This window comes from Lissotriton helveticus, chromosome 10, assembly GCF_964261635.1.
Source record: "Lissotriton helveticus chromosome 10, aLisHel1.1, whole genome shotgun sequence".
In the NCBI taxonomy this organism is placed as follows: domain Eukaryota; kingdom Metazoa; phylum Chordata; class Amphibia; order Caudata; family Salamandridae; genus Lissotriton; species Lissotriton helveticus.
Window position 1 is genome coordinate 446,981,660 of NC_136071.1, and position 23,998 is coordinate 447,005,657.

General features: G+C 49.2%; 1 long non-coding RNA gene across 1 annotated transcript in view; it reads right to left on the bottom strand.

The window, feature by feature from the left end:
• Window positions 1-3,003: 3,003 nt before the first annotated feature.
• Window positions 3,004-23,998, bottom strand: part of LOC144785331 (uncharacterized) — a 30,349-nt gene continuing 9,354 nt past the window's right edge. Inside the window, exon 2 of the long non-coding RNA XR_013601829.1 lies at window positions 3,004-3,297. This is a non-coding gene — a long non-coding RNA (uncharacterized LOC144785331). The remainder of the gene's footprint in view (window positions 3,298-23,998) is intronic.

Consider the following 23,998-nt stretch of genomic DNA (forward strand, 5'->3'; position numbering starts at 1 on the left):
GGAACGCCCCCGAATCTGGTCCGGCCTTGACGGACAGATCCGGCACTCAATGGCTAGCCTCCATTTATGGAGCTAGCCAATGAGAGCCGGGGGACGTTCCAGAAGTCCTTATAGTCAACAAAGGATTTCACCTGCGCTGAAAATCTGCGCAGAGCGCAGCCTTTCGGCAGGCGAAACCCAAAAAGCATAAATAAAATCAATAAACCGAAGCACGCATGCGCAGAGTGAGTGACACTCGTAGGGTGTGCAACCAGACGAGGAAGCACGAAGACACAGGTAGAACCTGCATGAATCGGCATCCCCTCTGACGTAGGGGGTGTACAAAACGACGGGGGTGGAAATATAGTTAGAACACCGGCAATGAGGCTTTATCGTTTTATACAACCAGTTGTGCACATGGGTTTATGGCGTCAGGTTAAGGGCTGGTGAAATTTGGGGTCACCAATAATTTGTTGGAAACTGCCTAAGGGTAGGACCAGAAAATGTCGCACTGTTTACTGGATGAACTGTGCGCGAGTGTCATGTACTGTCAGACATCTGCCATTATAAAACAAGGATTGGCATCTCACGAGATTGTACCCCTCCCCATTGTTTTTCTCTCTGTGTTTTAATAGCAATAGTTGTCACCTATGCACAAACTATTGGCTTTGTCAATATGTTTTAGGCATGTATACACCAGCATGGCTGCTATTCAGCATGGCTAAACGTTAGTGGGGTAAAAGAGAGTGGAGGCGCGTAGAGTGCATTTGAGTGGTCTGCAGTGAAGTGTTATGGAGTGGCACAGAGTAGAGACAGTGTTGTGGAGGAAGTAGAGGGGACAGAAGTAGAATGTCATAGGCAGGGTGTTTCGTGGAGCGGAGTATATTGGTGTAGAGTGGAGTGGAGTAGCATGGTGTAAAATAGTATGGAGTAAAGTGGCATGGAGTGGCATTTTAGGGGTTTCTTAGAGCGTTGTCGAGTGGAGTAGTGTCGTACAGTGTTGTAGAGTGGACTGGCATAGAGTGGAGTAGAGTTAGCTGAAGTAGAATGCCATAGAGTGGAGTATCGTGGAGTTTCATAGAGTAGCCTTGACTGAAGTGGCGTAAGATAGAGAGGTGCAGAGTAGATTGCCGATGAGTGCAGTGATGTAGAGAGCATTGGTTTTGTGTAAAGTGGTGTAGAGTGTATTGGCATACTGCAGTGAAGTAGAGTGGTACAGAGTAGTTTTGAGAGGAGTGGCAGCGTAGATTACAGTGGCATATAGTTGAGGTGCGCAGGGTGGAGTGGCATCAAGTGCAGTGGCATAGAGTTCAGTAGAATAGAGTAGATTGTTTCACAGTAGTGTGAAGTGGCATGGAGTGGTGCAGGGTAGAGTGGAGTAGTATAGAGCAGAGTGCAGTGGTGCTGAGTAGATAGAAGTGGAGTGCAGTGATGCAGTCAAGTGCATTCGCCTAGAGTGCAGTATCGTTGAGTAGTGCAGAGGCATAGAGTGCAGTGGTACAGATAAGAGTTCTGTGGCAGAGAGTGCAGTCATGCAGAGTAGAGTGTCATAGAGTGCAGTGTCATAGACCACAGTGGCATAGAGTGCAGTGCCATAGACTGCATTGCATTTAGTGCATTGACCGAGTGCAGTGGCATAGAGTGGTCTAGAGAGCAGTGCGTAGAGCACAGTGTAGAATAGAGTGCAGTGATGTAGAGCGCAATGGTATACAGTGGCGTAGCGTGCAAGGGTGTGGGTGTGGAGTGTTGTAGAGTATATCGATGAAGAGTGCAGTGGTGCAGAGTAGTTGCTGTAGAGTGCGTTGCGTAGATGTGAGAAGTTGGCCTGGTATATGCTGACCACTAATTATAGTGGGCACCTTGTACCAGTCCAAACAACCCTTATTGATGATTAGGTTAAAGACAACCTTTATTGAAAGCTATCCTAGTGGTAGCTATGGAGAGCAGCCTTCAAGCTAAGTCTCAAAGGAATGTAAAGCAGCTTGTTTTACCAGATCAAAACCTCCTGAATGACCAAATGAAAGGAGAACCACACAAGGAATATATAAAATCAATGTATTTATTACTAAACACTCTCTACTAACCTCTTTATGAGGTTAGAGAACAAAGCACACAATATTAAATCACTAGGACAACAGTAAATAGCACAATACACAGTGGGCTCCAGAGAGAGACCAAACCATATACTAAGAAAGTGGTATAACAACCACAACTTGACTAGACACAGTGCCAAGAGCACATAGAATCGTCGGGACCCCAAGGAACCACCCCAGGTGATGACACAGGGAGCCCATGTTGGACGGGTGCAGTGAGGGAACACGGCCATGTGCTCCGTACAAATCTATGGGAAAGTTGCGGTTGCAAAGTTAACATTTAAGGACCCTTCTAGGAGGACTTCGAACAAATAATTTGGAACTTAAGAGTTTAGAGAGCCACCCCACCTGTGGATACCGTAGTACCAGAGATACCTATCTCAGGGGAGCCGGGTGCATAGGTCGTAAGTGGCTTGGAAACCCTTGTCATTCTCAATGGGAGAAAGTGAAGAAGCACTGCTGCCGTGAAGATGAAAAGGGTCTGGTGGAATCCAAGCCTGGATTCTGGAAGGAAGGATCCTGAAAGCAGAGGGGACAGGGTCTGGGTCACTTCAGAGTGACACGGGGCTCGTACGACGAATGCCCACCGATGTCGGGTGCTTGAGGTGCGAAGAAGAGATGCTTGACTCAACAGCTACGAGGACTAGGAGACATTGAGGATGACCATGAGCCAGAGCTGAGCTGTCCCACGAAGGATGTCGAGTGCTGAGGGGTCGGTGTCCGGCAGAACCACCAACAAGCCTTGGCAACAGCTACCCATGCAGGAAGGGCAAACAGGTTTCGGTGTGGACCAGCAAGGTCCATGGGACTCACCAAGCAATGAGGAGTCAGGGCATGTCTGGAGCAACCAGGAAAGCCCAAGACCAATGAAAATTTTTCTAGCTAACGCAACAAAGAATTTTCAATTCTATTAAGGACACGGAGGCGAGAATTATGCTTCTCAATCTTTACTGAACACACAGCAGCAAAGGGTTAAACTTTAAACAGCATACCCCGGAAGGACAACCCCCTCCAGGTCTGCACCAATCATAACACACTAGTATGAATAAATGTCCACAATGACGTTATCACTTCCTCTTTCTTTGCAAATGTCTATAAACTGAAACAGGACTGAACCCAAACTTGACGTCGAACCGCGTCAGCGACCAATCCTCTTCAAACGTAGAAGGCCGGTCCAAAGCTTCGTCAGAACAGCTCACACTTCAGGATTGTTTTCCTTGGTTGCCTGAAACAAGAAACATAGCCATAATACCCATGTCAGACTGAAAATAACAGTCATAAGTTAACAACTCGGGTGGGAAAAATAAGAAGTCAAACAGTAGCATTGAAATATGCAATCAAATATCAGTATAACCATTATGAAGATATGTAACATAGAAAATAATCCATCCTGGGTGGGATAATTCTTGCCTCCGTGTCCTTAATAGAATTGAAAATTCTTTGTCGCGTTAGCTAGAACATTTTTCATTCTATGTCAGTCCACGGAGGCTCAAATTATGCTAGTTTAAAGTTGCTCCACTACAGCAGACGCAATATCCACAATAGGTTTTTGGTAAAAGGTCTTAAAAGTGGACTCAGAGGACCAGTCCGCCGCAGTCATAATATCTTGTAACCTGGACCCTGAGACAAGGGCTTTTGAGGCCATGGACCCTCTCACAGAATGAGCACCAAAAATGGAGGAATCAATTCCCGCTTGGGTTAACAACCAGGTAATCCACCTGGCTAGAGTAGCGGAAGAGACTGGGCGGAAAGGTCTCTGAAGGGATATCAACAATTGACTTGCCACATCATTTCTAAACAACTCTCTGGTACAATCCTCATAGACCTTTAAACATTGCACAACACACAGTTTGCTATGGTGAGGAAAGGCAGGATAAGTAATGCATTTAGAATTAGTCTTAGTACGACGGGAAAGTGTGAAAGAAACTCCAGACGGAGTAAACACTCTACCTGCTAAATCCAGAGCACGTACGTCCGACACACGTCTGCATGAAATAAGGCATAATAAAAGCGTCAGTTTGGCAGACAATTGTTTGCGCGACAGCCCTTCATTAGCTGGCCATGTTTTCAAGTATCTCAGAACTATGGAAACATCCCATAACGTCTGACATCTAATGTGGAGGTGGATTTACCAACCTGATACCGCGTACTACCTTACAGACCAAAGGATGTTCCCCTACAGGTCTACCATCCACGTAAGGATGTCCCGCCGAAATGGCTGATCTAAAATTGTTTACTGTCCTATAGGCCATGCCTGATTTTGCCAAATCGGGTAAAAAATTCACAATCACAGAGTTACCTGATCCCAAGGGATCACTCTGTCGCTCACCACACCAACGCACCCATCGTCGCCAAGCGGATTCGTATCGTTTGTGCGTGGAAGGTGCCCAAGACTGGGAGAGAAAAAAGAGAATGTCTTGCGAAACTTGCCAACGTGGCCGGAAAGTCTCCACGCCATGAGAGGTAACTGACCTTGCAGGACTAAGGGATGCTGAAGGCCCACTGGATCCGTCAACAACTCTGGGAAAGAACCCAGATCCGAACCTTTGGGGCACACGATAAGCTCATTGCCACCGGAAACCATGCCTGGGCTTTCCAACAAGGGAAAACTAGGATTAATTCCGCCCCCTGCCTGCGTGTCTGAGCTAACAACCTCGGAATCATGACGAAGGGTGGAAAGGCATATAGAATGAACGTCGTACACGATTGAAGGAATGCGTCCGAGCTGATCGCTAACGGATCCGGACGCCAACTGTGAAATAGGGGCAGTTGTCTGTTGAGTCGGGACGCAAACAGATCTCGAGCACACGGTCCCCATTTGGAGGTCAATGCTATAAACACACTGGGATGAAGTCTCCAATGGCTGGAGTACCCTAAGAAATCAGGAATTCTAATCTGCCACCACATTCGACGAACCTGGAATGTATTCCGCCGTCACTGAAATGTGGTGATCCAGGCAGTAGTGCCAAAAATCCTTGGCAATTTCCGCTAGAAGTCGGGATCAGGTACCGCCCAGGCGATTGATATAACGTACTGCGGACACATTGTCCAAACGCAGAAGAATACAACAACTCGCTCGCTGAGGAGACAGAGTTTGAATCACAAAGGACCCTGCCAATAGTTCCAGGCAGTTGATATGGAGTCATAACTCCTCTTGGGACCACCGACCCCCGGTCTCCAGTGTCCCACAACGAGCACCCCAGCCCCACCGGCTGGCATCGGACTCTATGATGGCATCCGGAGTCGCAGCAAAGATGGCCTTGCCATTCCAAGCGTCCATGTTCTCTAACCACCAATTCATTTCCAGGCGAGCTTCCCGTGAGATCGCAATCTGCTCTGCATAATGTAAGCCTCTGCGGAGATGCAGAATCTTTAACCTCTGTAAGGCCCTGTAATGTAAGGGACCGGGAAAAATCGCCTGAATGGACGCCGCCAACAAACCCAAGAGGCGGGCTAACGTCCTCAATGATATTGTCTGAGAGGCATGCGCTCTCCTCAACTCTTTCTTGATTGCTGTTCTCTTCTTGAGAGGCAAAAGGAGCTGAGAAGTCAAGGAATTCACTTGAAAACCTAAAAATTCGATTACCTGCGAAGGAACCAGAAGAGATTTGGGAACATTGAGGAGGAATCCCAACTCCTGGAGGAGTTGGATAGTCCAAGACAGTTGGAGTTGCACCACCTCGACCGACTGACCCATGATCAGAATATCGTCCAGATAGATTATGAGTCTGACTCCTCTCTCCCGTAACCACTGAACAACCGGTCTCATGAGTTTCGTGAAACACCATGGAGCGGACGAGAGACCGAAGGGCATAGCTGAAAATTCGAACCACTGACTGCGCCATTGAAATTGAAGGAAGCGCCGGTGAGGCGGAAAAATGGCGACCGCCAGATAGGCATCTTTTAGATCCAACCGAACCATCCAATCCTGCCTTAACATGTCTCTTAAAAGATGAATACCCTCCATTTTGAAATAACGGTATACTACTCCTACATTGAACTCCTTCAAGTTCAGAACCAGACGAAACCCAAGATCTTTCTTGGGCACCAAGATGATTGTACTCACAAAACTGTGCGGATGAGGATCCGTCTGCATTATAGCCCCTTTGGTCAGTAACGACTGAACTTCCTCGTCGATGAAACTAATCTCTACAGGGGAAAAATTTAGGGGTCTGGGAGTCACCACTTGCGTGGGGGTCGCATAAAACTCGATATGAAAACCCCGAATTGTCTGACGTATCCATGGGTTGGGAGACAGGACATCCCACCTGGGAAGGAACTGTGCAAGACGACCTCCCACCATATGATCCCTGCAATTTAAAATGGGTACCTGCATAGGAGGAATCTCCAGACTGGAACTGCTGGCCACTGTAGCCTCCACGTTGTCCACGACCCCTGTTACCTCTGTTTCGGGTCCGATAGAACTTTGATCTTTGGGAACCTCCTCTGCCCCGTTGTTCTGCACCTCTAGAGGTCTGATTACCACCTCTGCCGGACCCTCGACCTCTGTAACAGCCGGCCCTATTAAAAACACCTGAGTGAAAAACACGTTTGATGTTGGCCTGCGCCTTATCCAAGGCAGAGAAAGTTGCCACATATTTTCCCATCTTTTTGACGAAGTCATCGCCAAATAACATGTCATTGGCCAAGGTACCCGGTTCCGTAGTAGCCATCTCAGCCAGTTGGGGGTCTATTCACATGAGAAAGGACCTTCTTCTCTCCGTGGATAACGCCACGTTGGCATTTCCTAGAACACATGGCGTGTTGCGCCCATTCCAAAATTTCAGAAGAATCCAGGGGAACACCCTTATCCTTTGCAGTGACTGCGGCATCTAATATCTTAGTCAGCGGACCCGAGACATCTAACATTTTGTCTTGGCACCCTTTCCAGGCCCGATCCAGTCCTTTCTTAGGATCTTTGGAAAATTTACGCATGAAAGTGGCCATGTTAGGATCTAATTCAGGCGTATCCGACACCTTACCCAACAACGACGGTCGGGGACTTTCGGAGCGCAAGGTGGCCCTGACCTGACTCGCAAAGCCCTGTTGTAAGTTAGTTTGAACGTATTGCGCCACTTCAACACAGGGAACCCACTCAGTTGACCTAGGATGGATCAAGTTCTGAGGAGGTCTTTTTGACCTTCTTCTTGGGCTGCACTGAGTCATCGGCAGAATCTGTGGAATCCAGGGTATCCGGAGAAGACTCTCCTTGCCTATCCATGCTTCTCAAGCAACCATGGTCCATTAAAACATTTTTTGCCACTTTAAGCAGAGCTTCAGCCGAAGCCTGTGTGGCAGAAGTATGCTTACTAGAGGACTTAGACTTTCTTTTGCCAGAGGATTTCTGGAGTTTCGCCAGGGGCGTCAAGGCCTTGATAAGCGCCTTACTCAACAAACCCTGGGCGAGGGAATCCTGGGTCTCCACAGGATGCTCCTCCAAATTATGTTCATAAGGCTCCTCCTATTCCTATTAGTGGGAGAGGTGTGGCGCCGCGGCCAGGGCGACTGACGCTGGAATCTGGGGACCACGGTTCGATCCCCGGCTCCGGCGGCAGGTTAGCCCAGCACCATGTGACTCTGGGCAATAGCTCGCTTAATCTTCCCGACGGCCCCCCAGTGCCTAGAGACCCTTACGGGTGATTGTGCGCTTTACAAATGTGGACTTTATTCCTCATATTCGTTATATTCAACCCACTTGTCTTCCTCTTCGGCGTAATACGCCATAATACACTACAAGAGGTTTGAAGGAGATTCAGAGGGGGGGGGGAGTAACCCAAGGGCAAATAAGACCTCCTAAAGGTTTTCCTTAAGAGAAAGAACCTGGGCCTTAAAATGAAAAAAAGTAATGAAAACAAATATGATAGATATATGTGGCAGGAGCGTGCCCTAAACTCCCCTAGTGCCAAGAACTTACCGGAAAAACGCTCTGGTAAGCGTTAATTGAGCAGGGAATATATAACAGGCAACACTGTTGCAGATGCGCGAAGAGCCGATGACAGAAAGTGAAACAGGCTCTTCGCGCATGCGCAGAACGTCAAGAATGTGGGTCGGAATGAGCCTGCTTCCCTCGCGCACCGAAGTGCGCAGCTCTGCTCCCTCGCCACTGCCCACAAGTTTTAAACAGTACGGAAGGGCACCGAAGCCTCAAACTCCGAGAAATAAGTCGCGCATGCACAAGGAAAGTGTCAGATGCAGCGCGACTTCAGGCAATAAATAGAAAAAAAATAATAACAAACGCGCATGACGAAAAAGCATTCAAAGCCCCAACCTCTAAATATACGCCAGTAGAAACACAAGAAAAGCGACACAGTGCGCTATAGATAAGATATAAAAACAGTCAACAAATCACCACAAGAATAAACAAGAAATAAAGAGTCACTTATCTCGCTGCTGCAGCAGCAAAGAAAGAGGAAGTGATAACGTCATTGTGGACATTTATTCATACTAGTGTGTTATGATTGGTGCAGACCTGGAGGGGGTTGTCCTTCCGGGGTATGCTGTTTAAAGTGTAACCCTTTGCTGCTGTGTGTTCAGTAAAGATTGAAAAGCATAATTTGAGCCTCCGTGGACTGACATAGAATCAAGATGACACTCAGGAGGGCCCATAGGCCGAATGGCCAGGAGTCGTGAGGGGACCTCGAGCAAGATTGCAAAGCAACAGCCCATGGAGCACACGGTGCAAGGAGGCCGGAGTTCTTTGGTGCAAATACTGCTCAGGGTCAGGACTACACAGAGTCCAATGCACAAGCTCGAAAATTGCTAACAAGCATATGCACCTGCAAATAGACGCGGTGCACAGGGGTTCGGGTTACGCAGCCCCCAATAGGGATACTGGCCTCAAGCTCGATGAGAGGGCAGATCAACCTCAGAGACCTTCCACCTCCTGTGTTGCTGAAATCCTCGGAGTCCACAGGAGCAGCAGACCGGTCAGTTGTGCTTTAGGTGCCTGCAAAGCAGGGGAGTGACTCCTTCACTCCAAGGGAGGTATTCTGTTGTCTTAAGTGCACCACAGGTCCTGCACAGACCCTGTATGGAGCAAAGGGACAAACTAAGCTTCGGACGGAAAGGGGGATGAAGTCGAGCCCGGTCGAGGTCCAGCGAAGTCCAAGTGTCCAGACAGTCGAAGGTTAGTGGTTTCTTCTTTGAAGAATCTTGTCCACGTAAATATCGTGTTCTGTAGCCAGGTAACCCATTTTAAACCCACGGGAGAGGATTGGACAGATTCAGGGGACCCTCTTCGGTGAGGGGCAGGGTAGAGGGATGGCTACACCCATGTTGTTGGACTTGGCCCTTCTGGCAGGTTCACCCCTAAACTTTTTGCTTTTTAATTGTGACCTGGGGTTAGTGATTTTTGGTTTATGCGCACTTTACCACTGTGTCCCAGGGTAAAGTGCGTGCGTGTAGTGAGGTTGGCCTGCCCTCCCATAGGAATGCATGGGGAATGTATGTGTCCATGTTAGTTCCTGATGCGTGGGGAGTGCAGGTGCGAGTTTGGTATGTGCGGGCTTGTGTGATTAAATGCTGCGCAATGATGTGTGCGGCATAAATGTGTCTAGTGCGGAAGTGCCACTTCTAGAAGTTGGCCTGTCTGTGTAAGTTATGTGAATTGGCTGTCTGGCTTGGGTTTGGCTGGAGCTGGCTGGTGAGCCTGGCTCCAGGAAGCAGGATGGGTCTGCCCCGGTGGTGAGTGGAGAGATCTGCATGAGTAATGTGAGGGAGGAGTGCACCTGGAACCTGAATAGGGCTGGCTTTCCCCACACAATGCTGGCTCCGCCCCCTGTGGTGTGACTGATGACCCTAGCCTGGCCAGTGAATAGTGAGAGGGGCTGAACACATCAGAGTGCTCCAAAACCAGCTGCGACTGGTTTTCCCCCCACCCTACAGACACAGACAAAGGGTTTCTGTGTATAAAAAGGGGCTGTGACCCCTTACAATAGGTTCTCTTGCTGATCCTAATTTGGAGGGGGCCTGCTGCTGCTGGGCCCCAGGAGGACCGCCACTGGGGACTGCGTCCCTGCCTGGAGGGCCCAGTGAGCTGGCCCCTGGGCCCAGCCTTTGCCCCACACCCCTGCCTTCATTTCGTTCTGAACTTTGTCCCTGGACTTGGGGAACTTGGGTGGCTTGCCAGTGCCTGGGGAGTGCTGGCCTCCCCCCGAAAATAGCGCGTGGCGCCGCTGGTACGGCGATCCCGATCTCGAGGGATTCCCCGGCTTGGGGATCCCCCTTTTTTTGCCATTCCTGAGCAGGTGCCCACCCTGCAGAATTGCCGCATATTTGCCCTTTATATTTGACCCCCCTGACCCTGCCAGGGACTCGTGTATTTTAACATGGGCCCTCCCTGCTTTAATATTTATTTTGAGGGAGCCTACCCCCTCGAAATCACCACCGACCGGCCCGGGGGATCCCGAGCAGAGTGCTGTGCCCGCCTCCTAAGACCGTGCTGGGATTCATCCCCGGCTTCGAGGATTTCCGCCGCATCATCCCTGGGCCGCGCAGGGATTGGTCGAGCCTCAATGGCTTCCCCGCGTGCACCTAGGAAGCAGGACAAGCCCGGAGTAGAAGCAGGAAGCGGCGGGAGCCTACCCCGCGCTCCTGCGTGCAACCAGGACATCCAGGACGACGGGCGGCTTGCTAAGCAGGGCTCCCGTGTGTGGAGAGAGCCCTGCCTGAAGACCAGATCCCCGCGCGCGGCCCAGGACACCCGGAGACCGGAGCCCGGTAAGGTGGGGGCTCGGGGTTGTCTCTGGGTGTTCTCCCGGGCAGCCCCACGTTCCAGCGGGCCGCCCCTGCGTTCCTGGGCATTTGTTTTTCATTGTTTCTTAGTCCCCCGAGCGGGACTCCAACGTTATTGGGGGCATTTTTTAATTTAGAGCCCACGAGAGGCTCCGGGGCACATTGTTGTTGAGAGCCCACGAGAGGCTCCAGGGCATTGGCTGATTCCGAGTCCCCCGAGCGGGACTCCAACGATTCTGGGGGCCATTGTTCTTTGAGTCCCCCGAGCGGGACTCCCACATAATTTAGGGGGCAGTTTTGGTGGTAGAGCGGCCCCGGCTGGCAGCGGGCCGCTCCCCCAACGCGAAGGCATTTGTTTATTTAGAGCCACAGGCTCCTGCGGCCCCAGTTGTTTCTTCAGAGCCCACGAGGCTCCAGGGCACACAGTTCTCTCAAGCCCGCGAGGCTCCCACGTTGGTTTTGGCCCCATTGATTATTCAGTACCCAGAAGGAGAGCCAGGAGGCACGCTGGTGCCAGGCTCAGTTCTCCAGCTGCCCAGCACTTAGTGGGCAGCTGCTTCGTTTAGGCCCTTGCATCCTTCTTTGGCTGCCCGCGCAGTCTGCCCTGACATTTTGGACACAGGGCGTTTCAGCCCCAGGTTGGCCTGGAGACAGGTTATATGTTTTTGCCCCATGTGATCTTAGCGCAATGTGATTACCTGCCTAATGTGATTTCTGCATCATGTGTAATGCCTTTTGCTCTATACCTCTGAATGTCTGTTTATGCTTAGGAGGTTGTTTTACCTAGTATAGGTTATACTAGTGAGTTAATGGTTCCCTGCGTGATATTTTCCGAAGGTGGTTAGGGTTGCGTAGGCGGTACTTACCTTTTGCCAATGATTACTGGTTGTGTGATACATTTTGCTATTTGGTGCTACAGTTATTATATGTGCTATGGCTAAGCTTTATTTCCTACAAAGTGCTAATTCTATCAAGTGCTAGTTCTAAAAGTGCTTATTCCTGACAGTGGTCCATGTGGCCCTGTCTCATGTATATAATCCCCTGTAAATTCTGCCCATGCCTATAGCACATTGTAAAGTGTGAGTTTATTATCTAATGTGTTTGGTATAATACAAAGGCTATTTTTATATATAACCTTGTGTGGAGTTCCTTTTGTGGGGGACCTTGGATGTTGTTGCTGGTGGGTGCGTGCACAAATACTTAACTCACATTGCCTCCGGGATAAGCCTTACTGCTCGTGTCACGTTACCTAGAGGGTGAGCAGGGGTTATCTTTGGCATGAAACTTCCTTGCCCTGACTAGAGTGGTGGTTTCTGCCTGGCTTTGGCGCAAGCCTTAGCCAACCGGAAATCGCCATTTCTAACATTGGTGGCAGCGGAAGGGATCCGGATTTGTGTTTGCTCTGTACCACAGCGGCAGCTGGCTGCACCACAAAACTCTGCATTTTAGATAATCACATTTTGGGGATTATTGTTTTTTTGAAAGTTCCATTATCTCTTCTCCTAAAGGTGTCCTTTGTGAATTGTGTACTCCTGTTTAGCTCAGACACCTAGGTTCCCTGTGTTAAACTTTTCTCAAGAACGTCCGCCAAAATGGAGCCTGCTTTTGATGTCTGTGGTCTGTTTGGATACAGTATGTTGGAGTTGGTAAGGTTCTGTGAAGAGAGAGACATAGAGGTGGGTGAGTCAGACGCCCAGTCCGAACTTAGGAACAGCCTGATCCTATGGCAAAAGGGTCAATGGGATCTTGAGCGCAGTAAGGAGAGGGCCCGGGCCTCACGCCATGAGGGTGGTGGGTCTGTGGGGAGCCCTGAAGAATCTGAAGAGGAGGAGTAAGATGACTCTGCATGGGCGCCAGCAGATAGTGAAGACCCCATAGATAGGGAGTCCCTTGCTGGGTCCAGTGTAGGAGGCAGTGCCTCATCCCTTTCCCTGTTCCCAGAGGAGTGGGTAGATAGGAGGTAAGAAAGGGAGCATCAGTTGGCTTTAGAGAAACTCCAGATGGAGAGCTATGAGCATATGGAGAATAGGAAGTTAGCCTTAGAGGAGAAAATGGCATTATGGGCTCATGAGTTGCGTCTTAAGGCATTGGGCCTTGAACAGCAGAAGCTAGAGACTAAGAGGGTCTTAGCGCAGGAGAGGATAGAGGAGGCTGAGAGAGCCTTCACGAGAGAGAAATTAGCTCTGGAGGGTAGAGTATCCCCTGAGCGCAGTTATAATTTTCTGGATTCCCCAGGGAGGGTTGAGTCCAGTGGTGGCAGCTATATAGACTTCAGTGCAGGAAGTCCAATTCCAGTCCCCAGAGTATGGTACCTGTTTCCCAAGAGGAGGAGTATAGGTTGAAATTCAGGGGCAGTAGGAAACTGTCTCACCAGTCTTGGGGGGAGTTTGTGGATGAATGTCAAGGTGCACTGTCTGATTGGTTAGAGGTTCACACGGAACCTATTTTTGCCAACCTGTTTGATCTGGTTCTCAGAGAGCAGGTGCTCAGTTGTTGTTTGCCAGGGTTGCGCCAACACCTGTTGGAATGTGGGTTGACTGATCCAGACATCCTTGCAGAGAAAGCAGACCGCTGGGAAAGTGCTAGAGGTTCTGAAGAGTCATTGGTGAGTGAGTCCAAAAGTAGTGGTTCAGGTATCTTCCAGCCCAGCGTGGTGGAAGAGGTTCCGAGTAGCCCAGCTAGGCCCCAGTATAGTGAGGGGGGTGTAGGGGTTTACGACCTGTCTCAGTGGAGCGGGAGTAAGTCTATGACCGAGAGTCCCCAGATGCCCGAAGCCCTGTCTCAGAACCTGGGTGGTTTCTTTAGGGAACACCAGCTTGGGGACCTAAGCTGTCCTGTTAGTCCATTTGAGGAGGATCTCCTAGTGTATAGAGGACCTGTAGCATCTGTAAATAGAACTCCAGTGGTTCTAGTGTCCGGCAGTGCTACTCCAGTTGGGAGGGCACAGGAGTCCGAAGTGAGGAGTGATTGGGGGATGAGTTCCCCAGTGGAAGTACCAGTGGACCAGGGACTAGCCAGTTGGACTAGATTCCCTTGGGAGGACCCGGGTGACACCACTTCTGTTCTGGGAGTCTTCAGGCACTGTCAGATGGACAGGGGACGGAAGATCTGCGCCACACAGACAGTCACACGACATATGAGTCATGTGTTAACCTCAGGGGGATGGTGTGTAAATCTCCAGAAGTCCTGGAGTGCCAGGCAATTATTCCACCAAAGGTTCTAGACCAGAGGTTGGGAGGCCAGGTTCAGGATCCGCCTGACCTGAAGGGTAGGACGTCTGTAACCAGTGTCCTGACCGGTTCATCTTCCAGGGGTACCATTCCAGTTGGGAGGGTGCAGAACTCTGGAAGGGGGTGCAGAGGGTGGGAGAGCCCGCCTCTGACCCTGGTGCAACCTGAGGGGTTAAACCCTAGGTTGGGAGAATGGTGTTCTAAGGGTACCCCTCACAGGAGCAGGAGGAACCCTAGAAGGAGAGGTAGGGGGAGGAGAGCCTCCCCTGTGACTCCTGGCCGCCTGAGGGTGTAGACCCTAGGCTGGAGAACCAGTGGCAGTCTAGCCCTGTCCTACAGACAGGAAGAGTGGAGAATGGCTACTATGTACCAGGGGTTACTACCCCCCACTTTGTGAATAGGCAAGGATCAGTGGCACCTGGGTGGCCCAGGGCCTGGTCCTGGCCGCGGACAGCTTGGGAGTACCAGTGGTGTAGCCCAGGTGTTCCAGTCCATTTTTTTAGGAGCCCCAAGGGTTCACCGTGGCGTAGAACCGGAGGGTGTCCCTGCAGTTGCGGGCCCGCGTCCGTGTTCTATCGCCCCAAGCAGGGAAGCCCATCACGGTGGTGATTGGTCTACCCTGCGTTTTGGCTGGAAGGGGGTTGTGTTGGACTTGGCCCTTCTGGCAGGTTCACCCCTAAACTTTTTGCTTTTTAATTGTGACCTGATGTTAGTGATTTTTGGTTTCTGCGCACTTTACCACTGTGTCCCAGGGTAAAGTGCGTGCGTGTAGTGAGGTTGGCCTGCCCTCCCATAGGAATGTATGTGTCCATGTTAGTTCCTGATGCGTGGGGAGTGCAGGTGCGAGTTTGGTATGTGCGGACTCGTGTGATTAAATGCTGCGCGATGATGTGTGCAGCATAAATGTGTCTAGCATGGAAGTGCCAATTCTAGAAGTTGGCCTGTCTGTGTAAGTTATGTGAATTGGCTGTCTGGCTTGTGATTGGCTGGAGCTGGCTGGTGAGCCTGGCTCCAGGAGGCAGGATGGGTCTGCCCCGGTGGTGAGTGGAGAGATCTGCATGAGTGATGTGAGGGAGGAGTGCACCTGGGACCTGAATAGGGCTGGGCTTTCCCCACACAATGCTGGCTCCGCCCCCTGTGGTGTGACTGATGACCCTAGCCTGGCCAGTGAATAGTGAGAGGGGCTGAACACATCAGAGTGCTCCAAAACCAGCTGCGACTGGTTTTCCCCCCACCCTGTAGACACAGACAAAGGGTTTCTGTGTATAAAAAGGGGCTGTGACCTCTTACAAAAGGTTCTCTTGCTGATCCTAATTTGGAGGGGGCCTGCTGCTGCTGGGCACCAGGAGGACCACCACTGGGGACTGCCTCCCTGCCTGGAGGGCCCTGTGAGCTGGCCCCTGAGCCCAGCCTTTGCCCCACCCCCCTGCCTTCATTTCGTTTTGAACTTTGTCCCTGGACCTGGGGAACTTGCGTGGCCTGCCAGTGCCTGGGGAGCGCTGGCCTCCCCCCCAAATAGCGTGTGGTGCCGCTGGTACGGCGATCCTGATCTCGAGGGATTCCCCGGCGTGGGGATCCCCCCTTTTTTGCCATTCCAGAGCAGGTGCCCCCCTGCAGAATTGCCGCATATTTGCCCTTTATATTTGACCCCTCTGACCCCACCAGGGACTCGTGTATTTTAACAGAGGCCCTCCCCACTTTATTATTTATTTCGAGGGAGCCTACCCCCTCGAAATCACCACCGACCGGCCCGAGGGATCCCGAGCAGAGTGCTGTGCCCGCCTCCTAAGACCGCGCTGGGATTCGTCCCCGGCTTCGAGGATTCCCGCCGCGTCATCCCTGGGCTGCGCAGGGATTGGTCGAGCCTCAAGGGCTTCCCCGCGCGCACCCAGGAAGCAGGACGAGCCCGGAGTAGAAGCAGGAAGCAGAGGGAGCCTACCCCGCGCTCCTGCGTGCAACCAGAACATCCGGGACGACGGGCGGCTTGCTAAGCAGGGCTCTCGTGTGTGGAGAGAGCCCTGCCTGAAGACCGGATCCCCGTGAGCGGCCCAGGACACCCGGAGACTGGAGCCCGGTAAGGTGGGGGCTCGGGGTTGTCTCTGGGCGTTCTCCCGGGCGGCCCCACGTTGCAGCGGGCCGCCCCTGCATTCCTGGGCATTTGTTTTTCATTGTTTCTGAGTCGCCCGAGCGGGACTCCAACGTTATTGGGGGCATTTTTGAATTTAGAGCCCACGAGAGGCTCCGGGGCACATTGTTGTTGAGAGCCCACGAGAGGCTCCGGGGCAGTGGCTGATTCCGAGTCCCCCGAGCAGGACTCCAACAATTCTGGGGGCCATTGTTCTTTGAGTCCCCCGAGCGGGACTCCCACATAATTTAGGGGGCAGTTTTGGTGGTAGAGCGGCCCCGAATGGCAGCGGGCCGCTCCCCCAATGCGAGGGCATTTGTTTATTTAGATCCACGAGGCTCCTGCGGCCCCAGTTGTTTCTTCAGAGCCCACAAGGCTCCAGGGCACACAGTTCTCTCGAGCCCGCGAGGCTCCCACGTTGGTTTTGGCCCCATTGTTTATTCAGTACCCAGAGGGAGAGCCAGGAGGCACGCTGGTGCCAGGCTCAGTTCTCCAGCTGCCCAGCACTTAGTGGGCAGCTGCTTCATTTAGGCCCTTGCATCCTTCTTTGGCTGCCCACGCAGCCTGCCCTGACACTTTGGACACAGGGCGTTTCAGCCCCAGAGAGGCCAGGTTGGCCTGGGGACAGGTTATATGTTTTTGCCCCATGTGATCTTTGCGCAATGTGATTACCTGCCTAAAGTGATTTCTGCATTATGTGTAAGCCTTTTGCTCTATACCTCTGAATGTCTGTTTATGCTTAGGAGGTTGTTTTACCTAGTATAGGTTATACTAGTGAGTTCATGGTTCCCTGCGTGATATTTTCCTAAGGTGGTTAGGGTTGCGTAGGTGGTACTTACCTTTTGCCAGTGATTACTGGTTGTGTGCTACATTTTGCTACTTGGTGCTACAGTTATTATATGTGCTAAGCTTTATTTCCTACAAAGTGCTAATTCTACCAAGTGCTACTTCTAAAAGTGCTTATTCCTGACAGTCAGTGCCGGACCGGCTGTTGCGGGCACCGGGCAATCCCCCGGTGCGCCGCAAGGGTGGGGGCCGGTTTTGGGCCCCTGGGGGCCGATTTGGTTACAGGGCCGTTTTTGCAGCAAAATCAGCCCTGTAACAAAATCGGCCGAAAACCGGCCCCGGCAAAGAGCTCGGTCGCACCCCCATCCTCCCCCCTGGGGGGGGGGGGGCGAGCACTTTGCCAGGGCCGGTTTTGGTTCCCTGTCCGGCCCTGCTGACAGTGGTCCATGAGACCCTGTCTCATGTATATAATCCCCAGTAAATTCTGCCCGTGCCTATGGCAAATTGTGAAGTGTGAGTTTATTATCAAATGTGTTTGGTATAATACAAAGGCTATTTTTATATATAACCTTGTGTGGAGTTCCTTTTGTCGGGGGCCTGGGATGTTGTTGCTGCTTGGTGCGTGCGCAAATACCTAACTTACATTGCCTCAGGGATAAGCCTTACTGCTTGTGTCACGTTACCTAGAGGGTGAGCAGGGGATATCTTTGGCGTGTAACTCCCTTGCCCTGACTAGAGTGGTGGTTTCTGCCTGGCTTTGGCGCAAGCCTTAGCCAACCGGAAATCGCCATTTCTAACACATGTCCTTTTTCCAGTTTCGCACCAGAGCAGGAACCAATGGTTCCCAGAACTAGTTTGAGCTGGACTATGCACAGAGACTCCAAATGTGCCCCCAGTGCAGACTTTCAGGCACTCTCGAAGTGCATCCACCCAGCCCCAATACACTAAATCCTGACTGGGAGGTGGTCACATCTCTCTGTGACAAGATGCCTATTGTGCTGGCTTCCTCTGCTCAAGCTTGGCTCAGCAGCAGGAGGCCAGAAAAGTATCTCTGGTCGGCAGCATCCATTTTGTGCTGTCCCGGTCGATAAGTCTGGCACTGGTAAGACAAGTGACCCCACGAAGCTCGCTTCAGTAGGGTGGAATCATACCTCCCACACCAGTTACGGGTGTAGAGGTATGATTCCAAGGTGTTTGATACCAAACTCGATATGTTTCTATGCAGCCGTTTTTGAGTTAGCATTTACCGCGAGGTTATAATGCACCTCTACCTATATGTCCGGCTGAGTCACAGTCAACCCAAGAGAATGGTCTCTGAAGGCTGTAGAGAGGCTCTGCTCATGCAGGGGCACCCTCTCACATAAAACCCAGCACCCTGCCTTCAGGATTGTTTAGGCTTGCTATAGGGGTGACATAAGTTTTAAGTGTAGTGACTATTAGATATAGTGAACCTATATCTAATGTAAGTGATGCAAGCACCAGCTTACACAGGCTGCAGTAGCAGACCTCGAGTTCCATTTTGCATGGCCTGTTATCGGTGGCATAATATATGCTTCAGCCCATGGGAGGGCTCTGGGATACCTATGCCCTGGGTATATGTGTACCATAAACTAGGGACTGATAAGGGTACCCCAGTACCCAATCTGGAGTGTACCAAAGTACATGTATGTCAATTTAAGGGAGAAAGCAGATAGACTGGGGCCCTGATTAGCAGGATCCCAGTCAGACTAGTCAAAAACAGTGAGACCTCAAGCAAAAAAGTAGGGGTACCCATAAGAAGCAGATATCACTTTCCTATACAAACCCTCAAACGAAAGGACATGAGACTAACCGAGACCATTCAAGTCTTCATTTTATAAGTGGAACTATCTGGAGAGTCCATCTGCAATGGCATGGTTACTCCCAGGTCTATGTTCCACTGCACAGTCCATCCCCTGTAGGAAAATGGACGACCTCAAAAGTTTGGGATTTCCACCCTTCATCTGTTAAAGCCATTAGAGAGGCTTATGGTCTCTCTAAACAATGAAGTGAGTGCCAAACAAGTATGGCCTCAACTTCTTCAGAGCCCAAACCACAGCAAAGGCTTCCTTCTTAATCGCTGACCAACATTTCTCCCTTCTGCTTATAAAAGCTACTGGCTGATCCTGACCCTCTTCATTCAGTTGTGATAACACAGCCCCTACCCCCAACTCAGATGCATCAGTCTGAACAATGAATTGTTTGGAATAGTCAGGGCTTTGCAGACTGGGAGCAGTGCACATGGCCTGCTTCAGGTCATCAAATGCCTTTTGACAGCTAAGTGTCCACTGAATTTTCATGTGGTTTAAATCATTTTATTGATTTCCAAACAAACGTAAAAGACAAGACCTTCAGCTCCTCAACCATAGTGCTAAAGAGACAACAAGGTCGCAGTACACATCATTACCACAGGCAATAAGCATGGAGCAGGTCAACAGAATTAACAAAGCAAGGAAACAAATGAAGAAAACCCCCCAACTAACCCCCACCCCTGCCCCCTACCCACCCCATCCACCCCTCGTCCACTGTAAACAAAAAAGGGGAAAGAGGGAATAAAATGAGAAGCAGCACACAGTTTAGCAACGCAGTTTACAACTTTTCGTGGAATCGTTGCTTGGAATCTGCGTGTCTGGGAGACGAAGCAGTCGGAGGTATCGAGGGCATGTCAATTCTCGGAACTCGAACAACAGAAGAGTCAAGAAGGGCCGCCATAACTCAGGGAACTCCGACCCCCTACCGGCCAGTGTGAGAGTAAGTTTATCCATGCCCAACACCAGCCAGAGTCTCTGGAGCCAGCCAGAATGCGTGGGAAGGTGGGTAGAGCGCCAGTGTATCAGGATGTTCTGTATGGCCGCTCCTAGAGCAATCGTCATCAACCGACCCTTCCGGGATTTAAGTGGGTATGTCAATGGGTTAGGTAAACCCAGAAGAATATAGGAGGGGAAGCGAGGGAGCTGGGTCTCAAAGTGTAGATCTATTTCGTCAAGGACTTGGGACCAGAATGGTTTTATGCAGGTACAACTCCAGAGGACATGTTCTAATGAACCCACCTCCCCACATTCCCTCCAGCATAAGTCGCTCCGCCGGGGATCGAAGCGGTGTAAGCGCTCCGGTGTATAATACCAATAGGTGGCAATCTTGGTCAACATCTCTGTGAGGCCCATATGGTAGGCTGAGTGTCTTGCTCTATGGTATATGCCTTCCCACTCTTTGTGGCTCAGGGATCTTCCTAGATCTCTCTCCCAGCGGGCGCGACCCGTGTTATATGTGTGGGTGGTATTGGCTAGGAGCATTTTGTAGAGGTCAGAGATGATTTTTTTGTCAGAGGTGCGTGTTATCAGCCATTTTTCATAGGGAGATAGAAGACGCTGTGCCTGCGGTTTGATTTGTTGGTGTAATGCCCAGTGTATAATCTGGAGGTATGGCAAGCTTTCTGTTTCTGTGAGACCATAGTGTTCCTTGAGCTGTGAAAAGGGGATGATACCGTCTAAGTCGAAAAGGTGGCCCAGGGACCTGCAGGGGGAAGATCGCCAAGCTTGAAGGCACGGGCATCTGTACCAGGGTGAAACTCCGGGTTGTCAAAGAGAGGTGTGAGGGGTGATGGGAAGGTGGTCAGTTGTGTGGAAACGTTGGTGCGGTCCCAGGAGTCCATGATGGTGCTTGTGATATATGAAGCATGAAGATTAGGCGTTCGGTGGTGTTTGTGGAGAAAGGGAATACCTTGCAGCGGTCTGCCCGCTACCGCCTGATCCTGAAACAGCCAGTGTTTCTCCAATTCCAGGCATTGCCACTCCACCAGGTATTTAAGCTGAGCGGCATGAAAGTATAGCTGAAGGTCTGGTACCCCCACCCCTCCCCTCTCTGGTGGTAGGACTAGAACCTGGTGTCGGAATAGCGGCTTACGGCCATGCCAAATGAAGCGCGATAGATCCGCTTGAGTCAGTTGGATCTAGCCCTGTGGGGGCCTGAGGGGGAGGGTCTGGAAGAGATAAAAAATTTGAGGAAGTATAGTCATTTTGGTAGCTGCGATCCTGCCTAGCCAAGACATTGTGCAATGTTTCCACCTGTTTAGTTCCTTACGAATGGGAGTACGGAGATTAGAGTAATTAATGTCAGAGGTGGTCTGGATAGTGGGGGCAAGCTGGATGCCTAAGTAAGGGATCGCGGCCACCGCCCACTGCATTGGGTGTTTTTCCTGGAGGAGAGTGAGGGTGTGCTGAGAGAGGGAGATATTAAGGGCCATAGATGTGTCCATGTTAATTTTAAAGCCCGACCCCTGAGCAAAGCGGTACAATTCAATAAAGAGGGAGCGCAGGGCCGTGATCGGTTCCGATAGGGATAGCAGGATGTCGTCTGCGTAGAGGCTTATGGTGTAGGTATCCCCCCACCGAATTTAATCCCTGTTATAAGAGGGTGCAGTCGAACTCTAAGTGCCAAAGGCTCCATGTAGAGCGCAAAGAGGAAGGGTGATAGGGTGCATCCCTGCCTAGTGCCCCTCCCAAAGGGGAAACGAGAAGATGTGTGACCATTGACGCGGACCGTCACCATGGGAGATCGGTAGCAGTTCAGGATCCGACTGCGGAGTTTCTCCCCAAAGCCAGAGGCCATCAAGACCATCTCTAGATAAGACCAATGCACCCTATCGAAGGCCTTTTCTGCGTCGATGGCCAGGAGCATATACTCGCCTCGGGTGCAGGACACTTTTTCTATCCGGTGTAAAATGCATTTAGTGTTGTCACTGGTCTCCTTCTGTGGGATAAAACTGGCCTGATCAGGCTCAACCAGTTGGGCCATGTAAGGCGCCAATCGGGCTGCTAAGATGCTAGTGTATAATTTGATATCTACGTTGAGCAAAGATATAGGCCTATATGCGTCACATGCCGTCCTGTCCTTTCCTGGCTTCGGAATAACGACTATTGCCACCTCCAGCATCTCTCCCGGGATCGCTCCGGTGTGCTCAAAAGTATTAAACTGTCCTGTCGAAATGGGGGCTAATTGGCTACAAAATGTCTAATAAAAGGCGGCCGTGTAGCCGTCTGGGCCGGGTGATTTGCCTAATTTAAGACAGGAGATCGCAGAAATAACTTCCTCTGTCTGTATAGCTCTAGCTAGGTAGTCAGCCAGCGCTGAGATAAGGAAGGTATGCCAGCAGTAGCTATATATTCAGCACTACGTTGGGCATCTAGAGGGTCTCCCGTATAGAGGTCCACATAGAAGTCACAAAAGACTTCAGCTATAGCTGCATCATCGGCCACAAGCTCTCCCTCCAGCGTTCAAATGGTCTGGACCCTCTGCCTCTGTCTGGCCTCGCGTAACTTATTGGCGAGGAGACGACCGCACCTGTCCCCCCCATATAGTAGGATTGACGGAGCCCGAGAGCTGCATACTCGGCCCTGTCCTGGTCCAGGGCTGCGAGTGATGGATCGCTACTCCGGAAATGTTTTCTAAAACCATATCACCTTTCCCTGAAGTACCAAATCATACATTACTCATCAGTGGGGCCCATGACACTGCGAGTCACTCATACACACTTTCATTCTACTTCATGAATTGGTGAGACTCAAAGGAGAGCTGTTGAATCATAGCGAATGTCTAAATCAAAACTAAATATTTATACTATTTACACCTGCAGTTTAATGAATTTTACCATGGTTTATCATTGAGATATTTATTCAGACACACCACCATTATGGTCAATGGATCTGCTAGTAAAAATTAAGTTAAGGAAAATACAAGACCAGCTTAATTCTGCATTTATCCAATTTTTATTCAAAGCAGAGTTTAGCATGTCTAACAGTTAATTCGCTTTATTTATTTCTTTATTCCAAAATAACCTTCCAAGAGTAAACGTTTTATCCCAAACATTTATATTCATTTATTTCAAAGATTCAGAAATAGACATTATCATTTTTAGGTTATAGGATACGAGTATTAGAAAAGGACAGATAGTTCCCAAAGTTCATTTCTCCTAACTTCCCTATCTAATAACCTCAACTAAAACTCAGTTCTCATTCAAAGAAAAATAGAACATTTATTCCAAGTCTTACATCTCCGGAAAATCAGCATTCCGACAGCGGTGTACAGTCTTAATATCGAGTCATTTATTTCGACTGGACATAATATCGACTAGAGAATATCGAGATGGCATTAATATCGAGGTAAGTAATATCGATTTTTTTTTATCGATTGTTATGTATGTAAAAAATATCGACATAAAAAATATCGAGTAAGTAATATCGTCAGTAAAAAATATCGATATGTTTATTAGTTTAAAAATATCGAAAGTTGTGTTATCGACTGTCACAATATCGACTCTCATGATATCGAATTTTAATATGTATATATATAATATGTAATAGTTCAATGTACATTGTTTTAATGTTTTATAATAGCATTTTGTGTTAAAATGTATTAATTTTATTTATTTATTTATATAGAATTAATGTTAAAAATAATTAATAAATTAAAAAAAATTTATATTACTATAATAATTTCTAGGAGCGGGTAGTGGGTTTTTAGGGGAATAGGGTGGGAAGTATTTTAAATATAATTAATTAATTATGTAAATATATTAATTGGTATTAATTAATTAATTATGTAAATATATTAATTGGTATTAATTAATTAAATATGTAAATATATTAATTGGTATTAATTAATTAATTATGTAAATATATTAATTGGTATTAATTAATTAAATATGTAAATATATTAATTGGTATTAATTAATTAAATATGTAAATATAATTATTAGTATTAATATGTAATTAATTGTTAAATTACTATTTAATTAAATATATAATATGTAATTGGTAAATATGTTATTTTAATAGCTTATTTGAGAATTATGCTTATTTAAATTATTTTTTTCATGTAGCCGGTTGTGGGATTATAGGGGATTAGGGTGGGAAGTAATTTTATAGTAAGTAATTAAATCTGTTAATTAATTAATTGGTAAGAATAAGTAAATACTTGTTATTTATCTAAAATATGTTAATTATATATAATTTAATTGTTAATTTATTTAAATAAAT